Below are 22,200 nucleotides of genomic sequence, written 5' to 3' on the forward strand. Positions count from 1 at the left end.
CAGGATCGATATTCCATGTCTCTGCTACAGCAAGAATGTCCTTGTTTGTATTCTTTACACATGAGGACCTGGCCACCCACATGATCCTCTCTTCCTGGAAGGCTCGTGAAAGTGACTTTATTATATTCTACTGTCTTTATTAGTTTGATATCATTATAGTTGATACTTCTCCAGAAAAATTTTCTTTGATATCCCAAAGCGATTATAATCGTTCATCTCACTCATTCCAACCTTTCAGTCTCTGTCACATTTTGTGCCTATTTTTTCTGTGAATGCATTTTATTTTCTGACTGACTAGTAAAATGGAAATTAGTGGTTTCCCATGTTGGCTACATATAACATCATAAAGAACCTTTTAAACAATTACTAATGCCAAGGCCATCATACTCTGTAGATTCAGATTTAATTATTCTGGGTTTGGGTTGAGGCTCAGAAATTCTTAAAAGCTTCTCAGATCATCATGATATGTGGTGCACAAAGCTGAGAGTCTATGATGCACAAAGATTCATGAGACCAAGCACTATACTATACATACTGTACACTCTGTGCCCCGTAGAGTTTCCACCACATAGCAGCCTTCTCAAAGAAAACAAGGACTTCAAACTTGAGCAGCTCAAGAACAACATCCAGATTGAACTTTCTTTTTAATTATGAGTAAAATCAGATGGATCTTTGTCAAACAACAAGGACAGGAAACTAGTTCAGGCTAAAATTGATAGGGAAACTTGAATTCTTTTTTTATTCCAAAGATTATTAATTGTGTGGTCTGAAGGAGTTCTGGTGTTAGCATACATGGCTTAAATTCCAGTTACTTTCACAGCTATTTTAGTTTACCTTATTTGTGTTTAAGATTCTTTATCTAAAACATGGTAATACCAATAATGCGTATTTCACAGAGTTGTAGATATTTGATGATTGACTATGTCAATACATAGCAAGGGTTAAGTAACTTAGTTATCTGGTGTTAGTATTAGTGGCTGAGTACATTTATTTTATTCTGAAAATACAACTTTATATGAACAAAAGTAGTGACATACTGTAAGGGAAATCACCCATTTACCCCTGAAAAATAAGAGATATATATCACAAAGATGAAAATAATGCTCCAAATGCTCCCAAGGTTGTGGCTGTGAATCAGAAAGGCATAAAGTGGTCCAGGCACTCGGCTCACTGTGTGTTCACCAAAGCACTGAGAATTTCTTCCCTCCAGGAAAAACCTTAGATTTGTCCTCTCACTCTGTATTCTATATTTTATGACACAAATTATACTTTATTATTTAAAATACATAATCTAAAATTTATTAGAATGCTGAAAATAAAATAGTAAACTAATGTGTCAAGAAAAGAATATCTGGAATGAATGGATGTTTAAGAAGTAGATGAGGTTGAAAAAAAGAAGTATTTTTAAAAGGACACAGGGTTAAAAGATGGCAGGGTATTATGGGACAATACTGAGAGATTTTATAAATATCAAACTGCAAAAATCAGTTTGTGTGATGTCCTTCTGACTATTGATATTCCTCTCTTTTCAAATACATGCTACCAAGGTCTGCCAATTGAGAAAATCAGATGCTTGTAAATAATCCATTCACTGGTGCTGTCCTTCATTTTTATTTAGAAAGAGCTGCTTGAAGAAGCTGTAGAGCAGCTTGTAATTTATACAGCATGTGTTTCAGTTCTATATATGTCTTTTGTTCAGACTCAATCTCTGGATACTAAGGAGGGCATACTCAAGGCCAACAGAGTTTATGGTGATGGATATCTTTCCAACTATGATTAAGAGCGTGGGCCTCATTCGTTTCATAATTACCACCACTATTATTTACTAACAAGGGAAATTGGTACATTTAAATGAATTCCTTTTTTATTCCAAGGATTATTAATGCCTTTTTATTATTATTCTACAGAAAATGCTTGGATTTCTATAAAAACGAATAGTGTAAGTCATAATGATGAGTTTGGTCTTCAGAGTGTATTAGTTCTAATTTGGGAGTATAATTAGAAATGCTGCTGGGGAAGGTCATATTTCAAAAAATAATGATGCTAAATCTCTTCTGCCAGAAAGGTCTTCCAGCCGGAGACTTTCTTCCTCCATATATATCTGACCAGTAATCCTTTTCCATTATTATGAATACCTGAACAGTGCTGGGGCAACACAAGAAAAGTTTCAAAGCTGTTGGTATCAAGAATTTCCAGTGTCTCCTTTAAAAAAAAAACTCAAAGGTGATGAGTGTCAGCTCTTTAATTTTTAGAATTTTAACAAAAGTAGAAAGGGCAGGATAAAAGCTGTGATGTCAGAAGTTGAGTTTCCTATTACTCTAAAGTGTTTCATATGTTCTGGAACTAAAATTTAATAGGCAGTCTTTCTTTAGACAAATCAAAACAATTTTTAATGGACAGAACATAAACAGAAACTTGTGTATGTGCTTCACTTTCATGTTTCTCTCCTTTTTTCAACTATAATCCTTTTCAAAAATATATTTTAAACATGAGATACTCTTTATCATAAAGGTGGTTAAAGGTGAGTTCTTTACTGTCTCAAAAAAATAGCCTGATCAAAATAAGTGCTGAAAATTTACTTTCTATTCTATTTTTACATTTTGGATAGAGAAAATACTTTCTCTTCTAACATTCAAAATCTAAGGAGTGGCTTGATCCAGTTTCTGTAATGTTCTCTCACAAAAATGTCCCAAGACTTTCTTGGCCTGTAAAAAGAACACTGGCACAGCATACATGAGGTTTCCAGCAGAAATATAGACTGTAGAGGATCATCTTTCTGCCTGCCTTATAAACTTGTAGCTACTGATTCATTGAATCTAAAGGTACTGTACCTGTTTTCTGCTAGCACAGTAACTAGTAACTGGAGATAGCTCTCTAGACATTGACTGTTGGCAGAAAAATTTAACAGTACAACTGTGTCTTATGAGTACATAAAGCTAACAACTGTAGGATTGCAACTTTGAAAGTCAAATTAAAGTAACTTAAACACCACCTTTTTATTTTGCATTATGCTTGATTTTTCTGTAACATCTAGCTATTAAGTAAACACTATTAAATTAAATAATAATCTAGTTATATTGATTTTCTATAATAAAATACTTAGGTTATTTCTTTTTAATTGGTGCATTGTAATCATACATCTTGTTGAAGTTAAGGGAAACAGAGGCATAGATGCACATAGTACTCACTGAGCCCTCCCCCAGTTCCTACCTCAATTTCCTCCACCTTTCTTCCTTCCTGTTCTCAACACAATGATTGTCTTTGATAAATCTATGTATGTACATCATGTCCATTGAGATGTTTTTCTCATTAAGTCTTTCTTCCCCCTCACATATTCATCAGTTAAGTCCTCTCTCTCACCCATTAAGGTTCTCCTCCTTTATCTGGAGACATTCCTCTGTTCCAATGTTTCCCTAGTGTCCACATACGAGAAAGAGCTTCTGGCCTTATCTCACTTAACATAGTATTCTCCAATTCTATCTATTTCCCTAAAAATGACATCATTTTCTTCTTTACAGCTGAGTAAAATTCCATTGTGTACATGCCCCATAGTTTTATATCCCACTGATCTGTTAATGTTAATCTCAGCTGCTTCTCTAGTTTTGAAATTGTGAATTGTGCAACTATAAAAATAGATATGCATGAATTATTATGGTAGTTTGGGTTTCAATTCTTTGGAGTAGATGCCCAAAGTGGTTGCACTAATTTGCACTCACAACAAGAATGTATCAGAGTTTCTACTTCTCCATATCCTTTCTGGCGCTTGTTCTTGTTTGTGTTTATAATGACTCATTTTAATTGGAGTTAAGAAAAGCCTTGGGGTAATTTTGATTTGCATCTCTCTTATTGCTAATGCTATTGAATATTTTGAATATTTTTCATACATTTATTGGCCATGTATATTTCTTTTTTTTTTGTTAGTTGTCTATTTAGTTCACTTGCCCATTTTTTATTGGGTTTTCTTTGTATATAGTAGATATTAGCCCTCTGTCAGAGGAATAACTGGCAAAGTTCTTCTTACATTCTGTTAATTTTTTTTGAGGTTACCGATAGTTTCCATTGCTGCACAAAAGCTCTTCAGTTTTATACAATCCCATTTATTAATCCTCATTTTAATTCCTTGTGTCTTTGGGATCTTGTTGAAGAAGTTTTTGCCATGCCTATGTGTTGGAGTGTTGGTGCTACGCCTTTGTAAAAAAAAAATGGCTATAATTGTATGGTTTCCATTAGTGTATGTGTCTGCTTTTCTGTAAATACCATGCTATTTTTATTACTATGGTTCTGTAGTATAGTTTGAAGTCAGGTATCAGGATGCCTCCTGCATGGTTCTTATTGCTGAGAACTATTTTGGCTATTCTGATTTTTTTTTTTCTGTTCCAAATGAATTTAAGTACTGATTTTCCTAGATCTGTGAAGAATGACCATGGTCATTTAATAAGAATTTCATTGAATCTGTAGGGTACTTTTGGAGGAATAGTCAGTTTTATGATATGTATTATATTTATCTAAGATCATGGTCCTTCCACCTTCTTAGATTATCTTCAGTTTTTAAGTATTTTATAATTTTCATTGAAAAAGGTCTTATACTTCCTGGGTTATCTTTATACCTAAGTATATTATTGTTTGGGGGTTATTGTGAGTGAAAATATTTTCTGGATTTCTATTTAGTGGATTTATGGTTGGAATACAAAAAAACTTCTGTTTTCTTTAGATTGATTTTTTATCCAAACACTTTGATGAATTTGTTCATAAGATCTAGAAATATTTTGGTTGAGTTTCTAAGTATAATATCATGACATCTGCAGATAGAGATAACTTCTGTTCTTTTTTTTTTTTTTTTTCTATTTGTACTCCTTGAGTTTCTTCTCTTGCTTTATTACTCTGGCTAGAATCTCAAGTACTATTTTGAACAGGAGTGGTGATATTGGATATCTTTTACTTGTTCCTGATTTCAAAGTGATTTCTAATAGCTTTTCCACATGTATTATGATGTTGACTGAGGGTCTACTGTATATCACCTTTATGATTTTGAGGTAAATTTCTTTGTTCTGATTCTCTGCAGTACTTTTAGCATAAATGGATATTGGATTTTGTAAAATATTTTTTCAGTATCTATTTAAATATTCATGTGATTTTTGTCCTTAGTTCTGTTTAAGTGGTGAATTACATGGATTGTTTATTGTTTTTGTTTTTGTTTTGTTTTGTTTTTTTGTTGAACAAGCCATGTATTCCAGGGATGAACCCAACTTCGTTGCGGTATATAATTTTCTTGATGAGGTTTTAATTGTTTAAAAGTTTTGAGTTTAAGTTAATCCACAATATTGGTCTGTAGTGTTTTTTTGTTTGTTTCTTGAGCTGTCTTTATTTGGCTGTGGCATTAATGTGATGCTGGCTTCATAGAATATATTTGGGATAGTATAATCTTTTTCTATTTCATAAAACATTTTGAGAAGTATTGGGATTAGATCTTCTCTAAATGTTTTATAAAATTTGGCTGGAAAATCATGTGGACATTGGCTTTTTTATGATAGGATCCTATTCATTTTTCAAACTCTTTGAATGCTATTGGTAAGTTTAACTTTTCTATATCTTTTTATTAAATTTAGGAAGATTTTATGTGTCTATAGATTTTTCTATTTTTTCTAGGTTATCCACTTTGTTGAATATAGTTTTACAAAGTGGTTTTGGAAAATTCTCTAGATATCTGGGATGTCTGTAGTTATATCACATTTTTTATCTCCTAATAATTTAGATTGATTCTCTCTTTCTTTTGGTTAGGTTGGCTAATGGTTTATCTAGTTTATTTTTTCAATAAACCAGATTTTGGTTTCATTGATTTTGTTGTTCTCTACTTCTTTGTTTTCAACTCTGATTTGAATATGTTTCTGTTTTCTAAGGGCTTTAAAAAGTGTCACTAGGTAATTTGATAATTTTCTGTTCTTTTTATGTGAGTACTAAGTGCTATAAATTTTTTTCTTCATATTACTTTCTAGAGATTTTGTTATGCTGTGTTTCTATTTTTACTTGTTTATAGAAATTTTTATTTCTCCCCTTATTTTGTCTATGACATATTCCTCATTTAGCAGTGTGGTATTCAGTCTCCATGTATTTATGAAGTTTCTCTGGGTCTTTTTATAGTTGATTTCTAATATCATAAATCATTCTATTATGGTCTAAAATACTAAATAGGCATTATTTAATATTTTTGAATTTTCTAGTGTTTCCATTGTGGACTAGGATATAGGCTATTTTGGAGATGGTTTCATGAGAAGCTGAAAAAAATGTGTATTTAGCTATAGTTGGATAGAATATTCTGTATGTTCCTAGTAGGTTTATTTGGTTTATGGTATTTGTCAGATCTGAGGTATCTTTACTGATTTCTGGAAGATTGTTCTAGTGGTGTGAGAGTAGTGTTGAAGTTTCCAAATATTATTGTATTGAAATCTATGTGAGACTTAATATCACAAAGATTTGTTTTATAAAAGTGGTTGTAGCAGGCATGGTGGCGTAATCTTGTAATCCCAGCATTCGGGAGGCTGAGACCGGAGGATCGTGGTTCGCAGACAGCCTCAGCTACTTAGTGAGGCCCTTTGCAAGTCAGTGAGACCTGGTTTCTAAGTAAAGAATTAAAAAAAAAATGGACAGGGGGTTTAACTCAGAGGTCAAATGCCTCTAGATTCCATCCCCAGACCCACTAAATAAATAAATAAATAAATAAATAAATAAATAAAATAGATAAATAAATAAATAAATGTTGTTGCATCTAAGTTCAGAGCAGAAATTTTGACTATTATTTTATCCATGTTTTGGATTGTTACTTTTACAAGTAAAAAGTGACCTGCTTTGTCTATTTTGATAAGTTTAGGCTTAAAGTCTATTTTGTTTGATATGAGAGTTGCTATCCCACTTGTCTTTGAGTTCCACTAGCATGGATTACCTTGCTCTAGCCCTTCGCCCTTAGTTTGTGAGTATCTTTGCCTAAAAGATATGTTTCCTGTGGAAAGCACATAGATGAATTAAAGTCTTAATCCATTTTGCCATCCTATGTATTTTTATTGAGGAGTCAAGGCCATTGATATTCACTGTCAATTATTGACATGTTATATTTAATTACTAACATTTTGAGTTTTCATTTCTGTTTGAGGTAGTTTTTTCCCTTTATTGCTTAGTTGTTCATTTGGTAAATATCATCTTTTCTCTGGTTCAGGCATTTTAATTTTTTATACACTATCTCTTTAAATATTTTCTTTAGTGCCGGCTTGAAAAACATCAGATCTTTCAGCTTCTATTTGTCATGGAAGACTTTTGTTTCCTTATCAGATTTGAAAGATATTTTTTCTAAATAGAGTAGTCTTCACTGGAAGTTGTTTTCTTTCAGAGTTTAGAATATGTCACCCCAGGCCCCACTGGGTTTCATGACTTGGTTTGAGAAGTCTGGAGTGATATTTTTTATTGTTTTGTGTCTGAATGTCACTTGGTCTTTTATTCTCATTGCATTTAAGATTTTCTCCTTGCCCTCTACATTAGTTAATATGGTTATTATGTAATGTGGTAAACCTTTTCTCTGATCTTCTCTAATGGGGGTTCCATATGTTTTCTGTACCTGTGTATAAACTTCACTTTCTATTTTTGGGAAATTTTCTGATGCTATTTCTCCAAATAGATTTTTTATTCCTTTGGTATCAGATCTAGACCTTCTCTTATGCCTATTATTCTTATGCTATTTTAATCTTTTTCCAGATCTCTTGGATGTCCAGCTCATGTTGTCAAATTTATTTTTCTCAATTATATACTATGCATTCATTTTTGGAGTTGTCATCCTCAAAGAGTGAGATTCTGTTTTCCATATGGTCTTGTCTAACATTGATTAATTGTAGTGATGTTTTTATTTTAATTATAACATCTTTCACTATATTCAGAGCTTCTTTTTAATTTCTGTTTATGGCATTAATTTCCTTCTTGATTTGATTTTTTAATTTATTTTGGGCTTTCTCTAAACTCTTTTCTGGAATCCTGAATTATTTCTGCTTATAATCTTTTGAATTTTCCTTCTAGCTTTCTCTACAATTCAGAATTGGTGGGATTCTGCTGTCATGGGATTGTGGGAGATAATTGTTTCCTTCTCATATTTTTAGGTTTAAGTTTCTTGCATTTCTCTCTCTCTCTCTCTCTCTCTCTCTCTCTCTCTCTCTCTCTCTCCCCTCCCCTCTCTCTCTGGATTACCTATGTCTATTTATTTCTTTCCATTTGTAACATCATATTCTAGAGGCAAATATTTACCTTGCGGTATGCCTCATGGTAATATTTAACTATGGTATGGTGTCATTAATGGATTTCAAATGGTAAAGAAAGGGACCTGTCTGTTGTCTTAATAATAAGTAGTCTCTGAGTCACAAAGTAGCTTTAGTCCTATGTGCCTTAAACATTCTATGTGTGGGGTACTGGGTGGCTCCATATGTCAATTTGTCAACTGTGATTGGCCTGTCCTTCCTGGAAGTTCTTCGTGTTGGTTCATTTATCTGGTCCAGCCTTAGCAGTAGGGGTTTAGAGGAGACATCTGTATACCCAAGGGCCAGCTGTGATGTAATAAGTGGTAAAGGGTGAATGAGGAGGAAGTAGATAAAGTGAGAAATAGAAGAATAAAGTATAACCTAAAATCAAATAGAATTAAGAGTTTGAGGATGATTAGGCAATAAAAATAGATACTGAAGGTGAAACAATTTCTAAGAACCAGTATAGAATATTTAGATATTGTGTTAAGAGATGGATATAATACAGCGAATGGGAAGACAGGGGCACTAGGAGTCAGACAAACAAAACAGAACACAGACAATCTCTCACATGTACATACACAAGAGGGAAGAAAGAGAAACAGAAAAAAATAAGCAAAGAAAACTTAAGATTATTTAACCAAGGATGAAAATAATTGCTTGTTGAAGAGTAGCTGAATCCCTGTGAGGCTTTGGACATCTTCTTGACTTTTTTTTTTTTTTTTTTTTTTTTGGTTTGAGGTTTGCTTAATAGGAATGAGAAAGCTGCTCCAAAGTTTTGATTCAAGTCTACTCCCCTGCTAGCTGTATTTTCCACTTTGCTACTTAGAGTGGCACAAAGGAGCAGAAAGGTGCTGATCCTGACTGCTGGCTGCTTAAAAGAGGTTTCTCTAAGTCTGGAGATTAAGGATGGGGCCCAGGGTACAAACTCCATGCTCACAAGAGTTCTAGGCTTACTCCCTTACACTGCACAAAACAAAGCAAACAAACAAAAAAAAGTGTGAAAGAAGGAAAAGAGGAGAAAGGAAAGAGAGAAAACATGTAGAAGTAGAAAAGAACTACAAATATATAAGTACACAGAAGCAGTCAAGGAGACAATAAAAATTTCTAACAGCCCTCTTGGGTCTGTCTGAATATTTTCAGCCATTTAAGTTTCACTTATTAGTATAAGTTTCTAAGAATATTCTAAGTGTTCTTGCTTCCTCATGAACTTGTATAAAAAATGTCAATCTACAGCCATAGTACTAGGGCTTCTGGAGGCTAGATCCTGGGCTGGTGTCTCTCTGTGTGAGTACTAAGTGCCTGGAAACAGGAATAGGGACCATCTCAAAGCAAGTGCTGGGAGTCCTTTCTCTCAACAAAGAAAGCTGGAATTATCTGTGGCTTCCAAGTCTGCTGTTATCAGAATTTTGTGTTCCATGTACAGTCAAAGTTTATATGTTTTTCCCCATTCCCTCCTTTCATGATCTTTCAGCTACCCTAGTAGAGGTCTTGCACTCACCTCCTAGGAGATCACACACCCCATCTCTGCCACCAGGTGAGTGGTGTGTCTAGGGGAAATCAACATTTTAGTTTTTAGAGACAAGATAGACAATAAAAGAACATAGGGATACAACAGGCATAATACTTCCAACAGACATGCCCTGCTGGCTTTTATAAAATGCCATTTAATACAATCCCATAATTTATTTTACCCATAGCTCTGTAAAACAAAAATTGATTATGATTTCTAAAGTTCTATATTTTGTTGTTTACTTAGGATATAGAGACCCCTAATAATTGCCTCAGAAGTAATATATATATATATATATATATATATATATATATATATATATATATCCCCCCAAAGGCTATAACACTAGGGCCCTACGTCCTCCACTCACACCCCATCTGCATATCTTACCACTAAATAAATCCACTGATGAGATTAAAGCCCCCATAACTGGATCATTTTATCTCTAAATATTGTTGAGTTATCAATATATGAGCTTTTCCAGGGGACATTTTAGATCTAAGCCATAGCATATAGGAGTGACCTAGTGGTTGCTTTCATAGATTGGAGATTCTGAGATTACATTCCATGCATAATGCTTCTCACTGAAAAACTAACCAGACTGGGTCAAAGGACAGAACCTATGAGACGAATAATGACAGTTTAGATTGAGAAAGACAAAGAGACACTTTGGAAAACCAGTGCATGTGTAGAAGATGTAGGGGGCTAGTCTTCTTTTAGGCATTCAGACTTTCCTGTAAGAAGCAACAATACTTTAAAGCAGTCTACATCACTAGCAAACCTAATTTTCTAAATCCAAATTCAGGGCAGAAAGTTCAGAGAAGAAAATAGTAAGTTTATTGCCTGCAGTTAGTTGGGAGCTTAAATTATGAATTTTGAATTTAAAACTGTCTTGCATTCACATAGAAAACTGGACAGTTTTGAGGCTTTGGATTTTCAAGTGAAAATAGAAAGTGATTCATTTAGCTTAAATTGAAAGATTTTTTTTTAAATAAAGTCATGATAACACAAACTAAAAAAATGAGGGTAGTGATAATATTCTATTTTTTCTTCCTTAAGTAATCATTTGGCTTTTGGTGCCTTTTTCTGTTTTTAGAATTTTGAAAGTACTTTTACCTCATTTATATCTTACATATATAATTCTAGGTGACAGTAGGGATATCATGAGGTTGCCTTTATTTTCTTTTCCTTTTTGGCTTTATTTAATCACTGATAATCTCATGGAAAGTGATAATGATATAGATTTTAATTTTTATAAAAAATTGTACCATATTCTATTTTTTAAAATATGACCAAGTCAGGTATAGTGGAGCACACTTGTAATCCCAGTAGTTGAGAGGCTGAGATTGGAGGACTGAAGGTTTGTGATCAGCCTCAGTAACTTTGTGAGGTCCTCCTCAAAATAGCACCTGTCACAACATATGAATAGATGAATAAATAAATAAATAAATAAATAAATAAATAAATAAATAAATGAGATAGACATGGGTGTAGCACAGAGGTAGAATGCCTCAGGATTTTTGTTTTGGTTTGGTTTTCTGGTGGTACTGGGTTCCTGGAAGCCCTTCTACCTCCGGGCTACACTCCCAGACTATATATATATATATATATATATTTTTTTTTTTTTTAAATTTGGAAACAGGGTCTCTTAAGACAGTGCAGCTGGCTTCAAATCTGCACAATCCTCCTATCTTTGCCTCCCAAGCGCTGGGATTACAACAAGCGTGCGCCACCACACCGGGCTGCCTCAGGGTTTAATCATGAGTAACACACACCAAAAGAAAAAATAATCTAGTCAACACTTGATATTACAAGGGACAACAAAATCCCTCAAATAAACTACTGGAGATAATACACATGGTATTACATACTTTCTTCCTTTGTTTTACATAGAAAACTTAGAAACAGGAGCTTTCTTCACCTCAATGTACAGCTACACCTTGTATGCAGAAGCAGGGTTTTCAGCAAGTTAAAAGTTTCTTTCAAGGTGGTGCTTTGGAAAATTGGAAAAAGTGTTAAATTCAGTACTATACGTGTGTGTTTAGTACAGACCAGGAGGCAACTTATCATGTAAAATATTTCTATAGTTTTGTACTTTGATACTGAGAGACTTTTCTTGGTCAGACCTTGATATGCTCTCAGACTTAGCCTTTAGTAATAGTGTTGGAAAATATTTAATGTCTGTGCCTAGGTGTCAACAACCATAAAACTCAGTGTGTTGATGTGATGTTTGATGATTTACAGTTATAGTTCCCTTAAAAATGATTTTAGCATTTCATTTCTTAATGAGCTATGTATCATCAACAAATTTTTCAGCACCAAAATATAAAAAATATATATACAGAAGAGTGACAAATGTTTGTTTGTTCAAGATTACTCATATTCACTAAAGGCCTAATATTGGTTTACAAGTTAAGTGTTACCATTTCATAATCAAAAAGTAAAAAGAGAATCTTAGAAGGAGCACAACCTCATTCCACATTGTTCTATCAGGTATGCTATCACTTTTTGAAATTCTGATTGTTGGAATTTGAAAAACCTGTAGCAGGCATGGGTCTTTGCTACTGGCTCAAATCTCCATCACAGCTAGGAATTATTAAAAAGGTACTATTAAATTTTGTGTTTTCCTTGACAATCTATAGATTCAGTGAAAACCATACACAGAAGATATCAAGACTGAAATAAACATTATTTGAATGAACTGATACACATTTTGACATTTTTCCTCATTAAATTAACTGGTTGTCTTTTTTATTCTCCTCCTCTGTCTTTTCCCAGAGTATTGATGACAACTTTCTGTTCTCTTCTTCACCTCCATTAGATACTCCCTATACTCCCTATAGCTCTCAATCTTTTCCTTTCTTTTTCTTTGATTGGCTCTGTTTTCCTTTCCTACCAAAGATGGCCTCTCAAAGCCCTTTCTTAAACCTTTAGTGGTCTCCCTGCTCACTTATGTTTCCTGTGAAAACTTTCACTCCTGTGGTGTCCGCTAACACTTACTTACTCATGATTTTAAAACCTTTATCTCTAATTATAAACTCAGCTACTTCCAGTCCTGCAGCAATCACAGAAGAGAGCACATATATTTGGCTTTAGAGTTTATCCTTTCAAGTTTAAAATGCCTGCTGTGGCTGTTCTCTTTATCTTCAAAAATGGCTCCCAGTGGGCACTTCTCAGTTCTCTAGCAGTGTCTGCCATCTTCTGACCAACAAGAATCCAATCTCATACAATGCGCCTCACTGTATCAGGCAGAATTATAGCATATCTTTCAAGATTTCTGCTCATGCTACGCATGCTCTGCACAATCCCCAGGACTGTGAATGTGATACACTTTGCTCCTGTTCTCAGGATATGTTGGAGCTGACTTTAAGAAAAAGTTCTCATGGGTAGACCTGACTCCATTAAGTGAGCACTTAAAAAGAACTGGGCAGAGATTCTCAACATGCAGGGAAAATCTTCTGTTACTGTGATTAAAGATGGAGGGGAGCAGGTGAAAAGATTATGACTTTATGCCACATACTGAGGAATAAAAAGCTGTTCCAACTATGTGAGCTCAGAAGAGGATCCTTGGATGTACCTGAGAATGTGGTTCAGCTGCCAGTTTCAATGCAGCTTTGGAAGACAAATGGCAGAGAATGCAGACACTATACCTATACTTCTGATCTCTAGAATTATGAGTTAATGCAAGGGTGTTTTAAGTAGAATTGTGGTAAGTTTATAGCAATACAAAATGAATAAATTACTCTTTATAAGCAATACCCACCAGGAACATTTTCAGCAATGCATATGGCCCCTGTTTTTGTTTTTGTTTATTATTATTATTATTATTATTATTATTATTATTATTATTATTATTATTTGGTGCTAGGGATTGAGCCCAGGTACAGTCTGTCTCTGAGCTATACCCCCAGCCCTTTATATTATTTTGTTTTGCAACAAGGTCTCTCTAGGGGACTGAGAGTCTCACTACATTGCTGAGACTGTCCTCAAACCTATAAAACTCTCGCCTCAGCCTCTCGAGAACTAGGAGTACAGTTATGCACCACCAAACCGAGCTTCCTGGTAGTATTATAATATATGAAAATGAGCTAAGTCTTCAAGTTATGCCAGAGCTCTGCCTTCTACTTCTGAAATATTTCACCTGAAGCATCCCAATTCTGATTATTTCACATTGCTCTCCAGGAGCACATTTATCATTTCTGGAGACAAGGGAATACCAAGAATGATGGAGGAACAGTGCATCCTTCACAGCTCAGCCTCCTGTCTGTGAGATGACAATGAGAAATGCACTTGAAGAGATAAACTCCTCCAGAAAGACCATCATGATAGCATTTGATACAGGTGCCTTACTGAATGATTAAGTCCCTGGATGCCATAAAGAATGTACAGAAAGGAACGATCTCAAGCCCCATGAGTAATTTTAGACTCTCAGCTCTCTGCCCAGAATAGAAAACGCTGTGACAGTAAAAACTCTGCAGTCAGGAGATCATCTCTACTTCAGCTCTTGCTGTTCATCATCTAAAGGCTATGTCTCTTGCTTTTTTAACACAGGTGGCATCAAAACACTGAAAATCAGCCCTTCTTTTCTACCTTTTATACAACCTATGTTTCAAATATATTATATCAGCACACACAACTCTCTTAACTACAGTATGATATTCACACAAGAATCTTCACTAAGCTTTGTTAGAAACCTGAGTACACTGTCCTCACCTAAAACAATATCATCTAGCTTATTTTAGGTTTTATAGGCTCCATTCTCTTTTCTCAATTCCCAAATTCTTTTTGGAATAGCCACCTTGAGGTTGAAACTCCGGGTTAATTGGTAAATCATGTAAAAGACAGTTGTTCTTACATAATTTAGATACTATTTTTAATCTTTTCCAAACTGTCAGGCAAGCAAATGTTCAGGTGCTAAATAAATTTCAAGGATAATTAAAAGAGAAATCATTTAAAACAAACCTGTCGACTTACTTTCCACTGGAAAATAAAAGGTTATAATCCTTTCATAATGAATAGCAACAAAATTAAATTCTATTCAGCTTAATATAGTTTTTGAAAGGTAATATATATACACACACACATCTATATCTCAGAAGAAAGTATCTTGCTAAGGCCTATGAGTTTTGGCTAAACTAAACACTACCTCTCTAGCATATTTTTAATTAAATATGCAATTAAAAATGTTCACTTGCACCCGAAGGCCTCCCATCTTATTTAAATAACTAACTGCTTGTCCTACTTAAAAAGCAAGTTATGGCATTTTAAGTATTTTTATATCTTTCAGATTTTCTGTGAGATTTCTTTAAAAATGTATTTCTTATTAAAATGTACCCCTTCTGAAATTTGAACAATTTTTAAACATTTAATAAGCATAAATTGAACATCTCTGAGTAGCTGACATAAGTAAAGAGCATAAAACATTTTGTGAAAAATGTGTCTATTTCCTTTGAAGACAATTTATCTCTGGTTCAAATATAATATACATTACATATATCTTTGACTTAGATACCAATGAAAAACTATGAAACTAATTAAATGTTCCATATGATTGTATAACATTTATATATGTTATCTAGTAGAAATGAATCTTTACTTATTTCTATGACTTTCTCTGTCATGCTTTTAAGCCTGCTTAGAAGTTAAAACATAGTATGAGTATGCTGAAATCATCATTTTATGAATAAAATTTATAGTAAAAAAGTGTATTTCATATCATAAATACTTTTCACAAATTACTTATGAGATAAACCAGGTTCGACATACAGAAAAGATCAACTGGTTCATGACATCTCTAAGGTGTTTATTTCTACTTAAAGAATAAAAAGACAATGATTAAAATTTTTACTATCCATTTCATACTGAAATTTTATCACTTAGACTCATTTCTTTCAGGTTTTATTTTTGAGATAGTGCTTATGTTTAAAAATATAGCAGTCTGAGGCAGGCATGGTGGCGCACATTTGTCTTCCTCACGCTTGGGAGGCGGAGACAGGAAGATTGCGCTGGTTTGAATCCTTCATCGCTGGTTTAAGAGACCCTGTTTCAAAATAAAAATAAAATAAAATAAAATAGGTCTGGGAGTGTAGCCCAGAGGAAGACGGGTTTCCAGGAACTCTAGTAATACATAATATATATATAATCAGTCTGTGATCACTCCTAGAAAGATGCCAAAATAATGCTAGATTTCTGGTCCCCTCTCTAGAAGCAACTCTAGAGACAAAGAGAAGTTCACATAATTCAGACCGGAAGTGAGAAATACTGGGGGAAACATACAGAAGCCTTAGGTTTTTCCCCTACCTCTACTCACCTCCTCCAAACACACATTTCCCTGGTAGACCATTGGCCTGTGGATCATTCTGTGCAAGAGTAATAAGGAATGAAAAGCAACAGGGTTCTGGGTAGAGTCTAGAAGGTAGTGTCATGCAAGACAGTAACAAGAGTGCCCCAGGTACACATCAGACATGATTGACCATTCTTTTGCTTCTAAATGTCAAGTAGCCCAGAAAAGTGGTTTAATATTATTACAAAACTGACAGGAATCCCTGTAATCTATGTATTTGTCTGAAACATGGGATTATCATTATTTACAACACCCCAAACTAATGAGTTGTTAATATACGTAACATAAGTGAAAATTTATTGCACAACTTTAAGAGCAAGAAATCCGAAGAAAACTGGAAGAAATCATCAGTAGATCATATGCACATAAGAAAATCCAAAAAGGTAAAAATGTATGAAGAGAATTTCAAGCTAACTCAAATTAGAAAAATACAAGCCAGACAGCATCATAAGCTACCATGTTACACTTGCCAAAATAAAAAAATAAATAAATCAGATAATACAGTGAGATGATAAAAAATGTGAAGTAATATACATATTGACTACTGGTGGGAGTTTCCGTGGTAACACTTTTGAGAGAGCAATGTGGTAGCATTTAGTGAAACTGGGAATATGTACACCATGAGACCTGGGTATCCCTCTCTGTGCTATAGCGGCAGAAATAATCTCTCATAAGGGGTTTAAGAAACACATATAAGGATCTTCACTACTATGGCACATTGTGGTGTAAGAGTCCTGGGGGTGACTTAAGTTATTATCTCTAGAATTTGAATAGGATGGATGCATATTGAAAAATATTATAGAGCTTATTATGCAACAATTATGAGAAATAACCTAGAAGTGCATAAAGAAATGTGATTGTATCTTATAAACATTGCGTGAAAATATAAAAGGACAGACAACAACTTAACATTTGTAGCCTGGATCAGTTTACATAAATTTTTGAGTAAAACAAATTATATACATACATGTAAATGTGTTAAACAGCATAGAATAGATGTCTATATGGTGGAATGGGAGTAGGGATAGGGTATGTGAGAACTGATGACCATAACGGATAATTATTGACAAAACTGAATGTATGATTTTAAAAATAAATTTGCTGAAAATGGAATGCAAATAATACTACCAAATGCACTTACATCTATTTAATAAATAAATGGATTTAAGCACTTTATAGCTCCATTTTCATATAAACAATGATCTGTTCATTATAAATCTTTCTTATTTTCTCACTTAGTATTTCCCCCAGTTCTACTTATCAAAAATTTTGATAGTCTAGTTTGATTTATTGTAGGCAAACTGCAAACATTCATCCTTACTCCATAATTCAATCATTTTACTAATCAAATATGACCTTTATCAAGTATTTTTTTCAAAGTTTGCCTTTATTTTGCACTTGAAGGATATGAAAGTCTTTAGTCTGCAAAATTTTTTATTCTTTTTGTTTCTATAAACTCAGAGTTAGATCTATTTAGAAAAAAGCTGCAAACCATTAAAAGCATGAATGACTAGAAAGAGTTTTATACCAAAAAGCCAGTGATTATGCAAAAATGATATTCTTTTTTTTATTATTTTTTAAATTGGTGCATTGTAGTCATATATCAATCACATTGGAGTACAAGACTTGAGAGGATATACAAGCACACATCATCCAATTAGCCTTCCTCCAGCCCCCATCCCATTCCCTCCCCCTCCCTCCATTGCACGCCTTTGGTGACTTACTTTGATACATGTGTTTATGTACCTCCTGCATTTTAAAGAGGCTCTGTCCTCCAGTATTACATACCCTCTGATTGGTCACATTAGTTGCTTCACTATAGGGCCCTTTCTATAGCTCAACCTCTTCCTGTTGCCCTTTTCCTCCTAGTTATTGCTGATTAAGAGAAGCGTCTGATTTATATTTTCTGCGATATTTCTCTGTGCATGCTGCGTTGCAAGTACCGATCCCACTCTTGATGGTCCCAGTAGTGGCCTGGCTACTCAGTGGACTGATCCAGACCTCGCTGGCTCAAGCAGCGGCCTTGCCTCATGGGAGGCCCCAGTTCTGGTCTCGCTGGCCCCTGCACCGGTCTAACCCCTAAGCTGGCTTTGGTCCCGGCCTTGGAGGCCGCAGGAGTGAACTTGCCTCACGCCAGGCTCCGATGCTGGCCATTGGCCCCTGCACTGGCCTAACCCCTTGGCAGGATTCCAATCCCGGCCTCGGAGGCCCCAGCACCAGCCTAGCCTCACAGCAGGCTCCAATGCCAGCGTCGTTGGCCCCAGCACCGGCCTAACCCCTTGGCAGGTTCCGTTCCTGGGTTAGGAGGCCCCAGCACTGGCCATGTCTCACGGCAGGCTCCCATGCTGGCCTCGCCTCATGGCAGGCTCCGATGCCGGCCTTGCTGGCCCCAGCACTGGTCTAGCCCTTCGGCAGGTTGTTATCCTGACCTTGGAGGCCCCAGTACGGGCCTTGCCTCACGGCAGGTTCCGATGCCGGGCCTCGCTGGCCCCAGCACCGGCCTAACCCCTCGACAGGCTCTTATACCGGCCTCGGAGGTCCCAGTACCGGCCTTGCCTCACTGCAGGCTCCAATGCCGGACTCGCTGGCCCCAGAATCGGCCTCACCCCTCGGCAGGCTCTTATCCTAGCCTAGGAGGCCCCAGTATCGGCCTTGCCTCATGGCAGGCTCCGATGACGGCCACGCTGGCCCCAGCACCGGCCTAACCCCTCGGCAGGCTCTTACGCTGGCCTCGGAGGCCGCAGTACCGGCCTTGCCTCAAGGCAGGCTCCAATGCCGGCCTCACTGGCCCCAGCACCGGCCTAACCCCTCGGCAGGCTCCAATCCCGACCTCAGAGGCCCCAGCACTGGTCATGCCTCATGGCAGGCTCCAATGCTGGCCTCGCTGGCCCCAGCATCGGTCTAACCCCTCGGCAGGTTCCAATCCTGGCCACGGAGGCCTCAGTAGTGGCCTTGCCTCACAGCAAGCTCCGATGTCGGCCACTGGCCCCGGCGCCCGCCTAACCCCTCAGCAGGTTCCGATCACTGTCTCTGTGGTTATTATTTCAAAGGTTCCAGGTGTAATGTATCAGATCTCTGCCTCCCCTGAGTATTGGCCACTGCCATTGCCACTGCCTCCACCGTTTCAAATCCTTCCCAGGCTATTTTTCCACTCTGAATGTTGTCCAGTGTTCCTCAGCATGCGTGATGGTAGCATTTGACATTTGGTGTAATTTCTCCAAAAAAATAAAGTTGGTAAGATCCGGTTTCTGCTTCTCCTGAATACAAGTCTCCACCACCATCGCAGAGAACTCTTTCAACACCGCATTTCTCCTTGGTCTCCGCTAAACTCTCTCCTTACAGGTGATGTCTGAGATTCTTAACAATATAGAGAAATAGCAGTCCTCTTTCACGGCGAATTTTTCCATAAGTTCCAGTGCATTTAGATAAGTTTTGTCTGCATCTCCAGTGTCCTGGCATCCATAACGGCTTTCTTACCTCCTCTCTGATATTTTTCTTTATCTTTTTCTGTTCTGGGCCCGGTTTCTCCAGGGGTCTGGCGTGCTACTCACAGTTCGGCCCGGGGCCCAGGGTCCTGCGACCCGGGCCCTGGTTGGTGTGCGCCGCACACGACCCCCGCCCAGAACCCAGCGTCTTACTGGGCCCTGTTTCTCCAGGGGTCTGCAAAAATGATATTCTAAAATCCACTGAAAGAGGGCTAATTTAATGGCATTAACATCTATAAGTTTAAAAAGTCCTATTTTAGAATAACTCATTTATTATTTCTCTTAAAAAATAACATTTCTCATGTCAGTTTCTATAATATATATATGTATATATACACATATATAGTACAGAATGTATATAGATACAGATACATACTAACCATTCACAAACATTAAATATTTATGCATATATAAATATGTATGTATCATGCATATAATGTTAGCATATATATTAACATGCATATAAATTAGAATATATATACGCTAACTTCCTAGGACAGACAAGAGAATCTTAAGGAAACATCTCAAAATACTAAATGAATATTTCATATTATTTTTCATATTTTAAATTATTTGATATTTAATTCTGTCTCCATGTAGCATATAGGTATTATTACTTAATATTAAATGTTAATCATAATAATCTAAGACATAAAATCAATATGAAAAGGAGGAGCAAGACTTTGCTCTTGAAATATAATTATTTCTTAACTATTTCTCACATAAAATGAATGTCAGGGAGGCAATCTAACTCTAGTCTACAACTAGATCACAGGAAAGAAAGTTGTGCTCATCTACCCAAAATGTGCTCTTAGTTTGTTTGACATCGAAGACATAAATCATTACCAGTTTTGCTATAACTATGAGGAGGACTAGTTGTATGACGACTTGGACAGACTAATGCATTGATTGTGTGATCTGAGAAAAAATAAAAGTCCACCTGGACCTGTGTCATCATTTCTGATCTTCCATTGTTAGAACATGAGCTAAGAAATTTAAGGTACTAAGAATGAGACATTGGCACTATTTCTTTGATCAGTGAGATAAAAAAATATATATATATGCACACAGCTCTAGATGTATTCCCATCCATCCATATCCTATCTTGCTCCTCCCTCTTCCTTTCTGCACATTTAGTGAAATTGATAGTAATACTTTCATATATTGCCATAATATTATTATTTTTAAATTTAAAAAAAGTCTGGCTGGGTTGCTAAGAGTATCACAAAGTTCCTGAGGATGGCCTCGAGCCTATAATAATGTCTTAGCCTACTAAATACTGGGATAACGGGCATGGACCACCATATCTGGCATGACCTATATAATAGAATAGAAATATGCATATGTTCCTGTCCTGGTCAGGCTTGCCATTCACAGTCCCTTGATTTGCAGCCCAGGTACACAGACTGCATTATTATTATTATTATTATTATTATTATTATTATATGATAATTGAGAGATTTTCCCTTGGTAGTTGGTAAGTGAATTCAATGTTAGGTCAAGGTGGTATGCCTCAGTAAGTCATTTTTATAGTCTAAGTATATATTTCAGAAATGCACAAAAAGTCTTTGCACATGCCCACATAGAGATTATTAAAGTTGGCAGAAACTGATCTGAGAAAGGCAGAATTCCATAGCCATCAAACTAAGCATATGTGTAGTGAGGGATAAGGAAGACTCACTAAGCCAATACACTATCTTTCATGTTGCCAATATTCTCCAGAAGCCAAAGTAGCAAGTTAGCTCCTGCTTCTTACCAAGATGAAATGTAACTTTAAAAATATACTAAAATATGTATTTTAAACATGCTTCCCTAGCATATTTCAACTTCTTCTAAAAGACTGCATACGGTTTGACTGGATCTTCGATAAATGGATGGATAAAATTGGCCGGAGGAGATGGAAGTGTGGGCAAGTGGAGATAGAAGGAATACAGTGATCTCAAGCATTGTCTATTATCAAGTATGCTTTAAAATTGAGTCACTTTATTTGCACTAGAATGTTTTTTAAAAATAACTTGATGAAACCTAATTATATATGTTTTAAAAATTATACAAAGGGGAGGACTGGAAGATATTAAGAAATAGACCAGAAGTAACTGTTCTCTGGGTATACTTTCCTTTTTTGTCTTAGAAATCTCTATGAGAATAATTCAGTTCTTTGAAATTGATTTTCAAACCATCCTAGCACATGGGAGTGAGAGCCCCATCATTGGATGGAAGGGAGAAAAGTTAGGTGGATCCTGGGATCCCTGTATCAACCATAGCCTTGCTGATCATTGGATTTGCCCATTGAGACTTAAAAACTTCACATTTGATTAAAGTGCCACCCTGCTTTCAAAATACATTTTAAAAAGTAAAAAAAAAAAAACAACAACAACAACAACAACATTGGATAAGCAGATTAAAATGCCAAGAGGAAGAAACATCTTTACAATTAGATGTTATTTCCACTTTGTTTTGCCGCGTTGTCAGATCACTTTCTGTAGACCACATATGGTCATTGTTGGTTCTCAACAGGAATTTACACTTTTCAGTTATGTTGCTTAGACAAATTGCATTAAAATATAGCTCACTCCACTAATATAGTAT

This window comes from Muscardinus avellanarius, assembly GCF_963383645.1.
Source record: "Muscardinus avellanarius genome assembly, chromosome: 2".
Lineage (NCBI taxonomy): Eukaryota > Metazoa > Chordata > Mammalia > Rodentia > Gliridae > Muscardinus > Muscardinus avellanarius.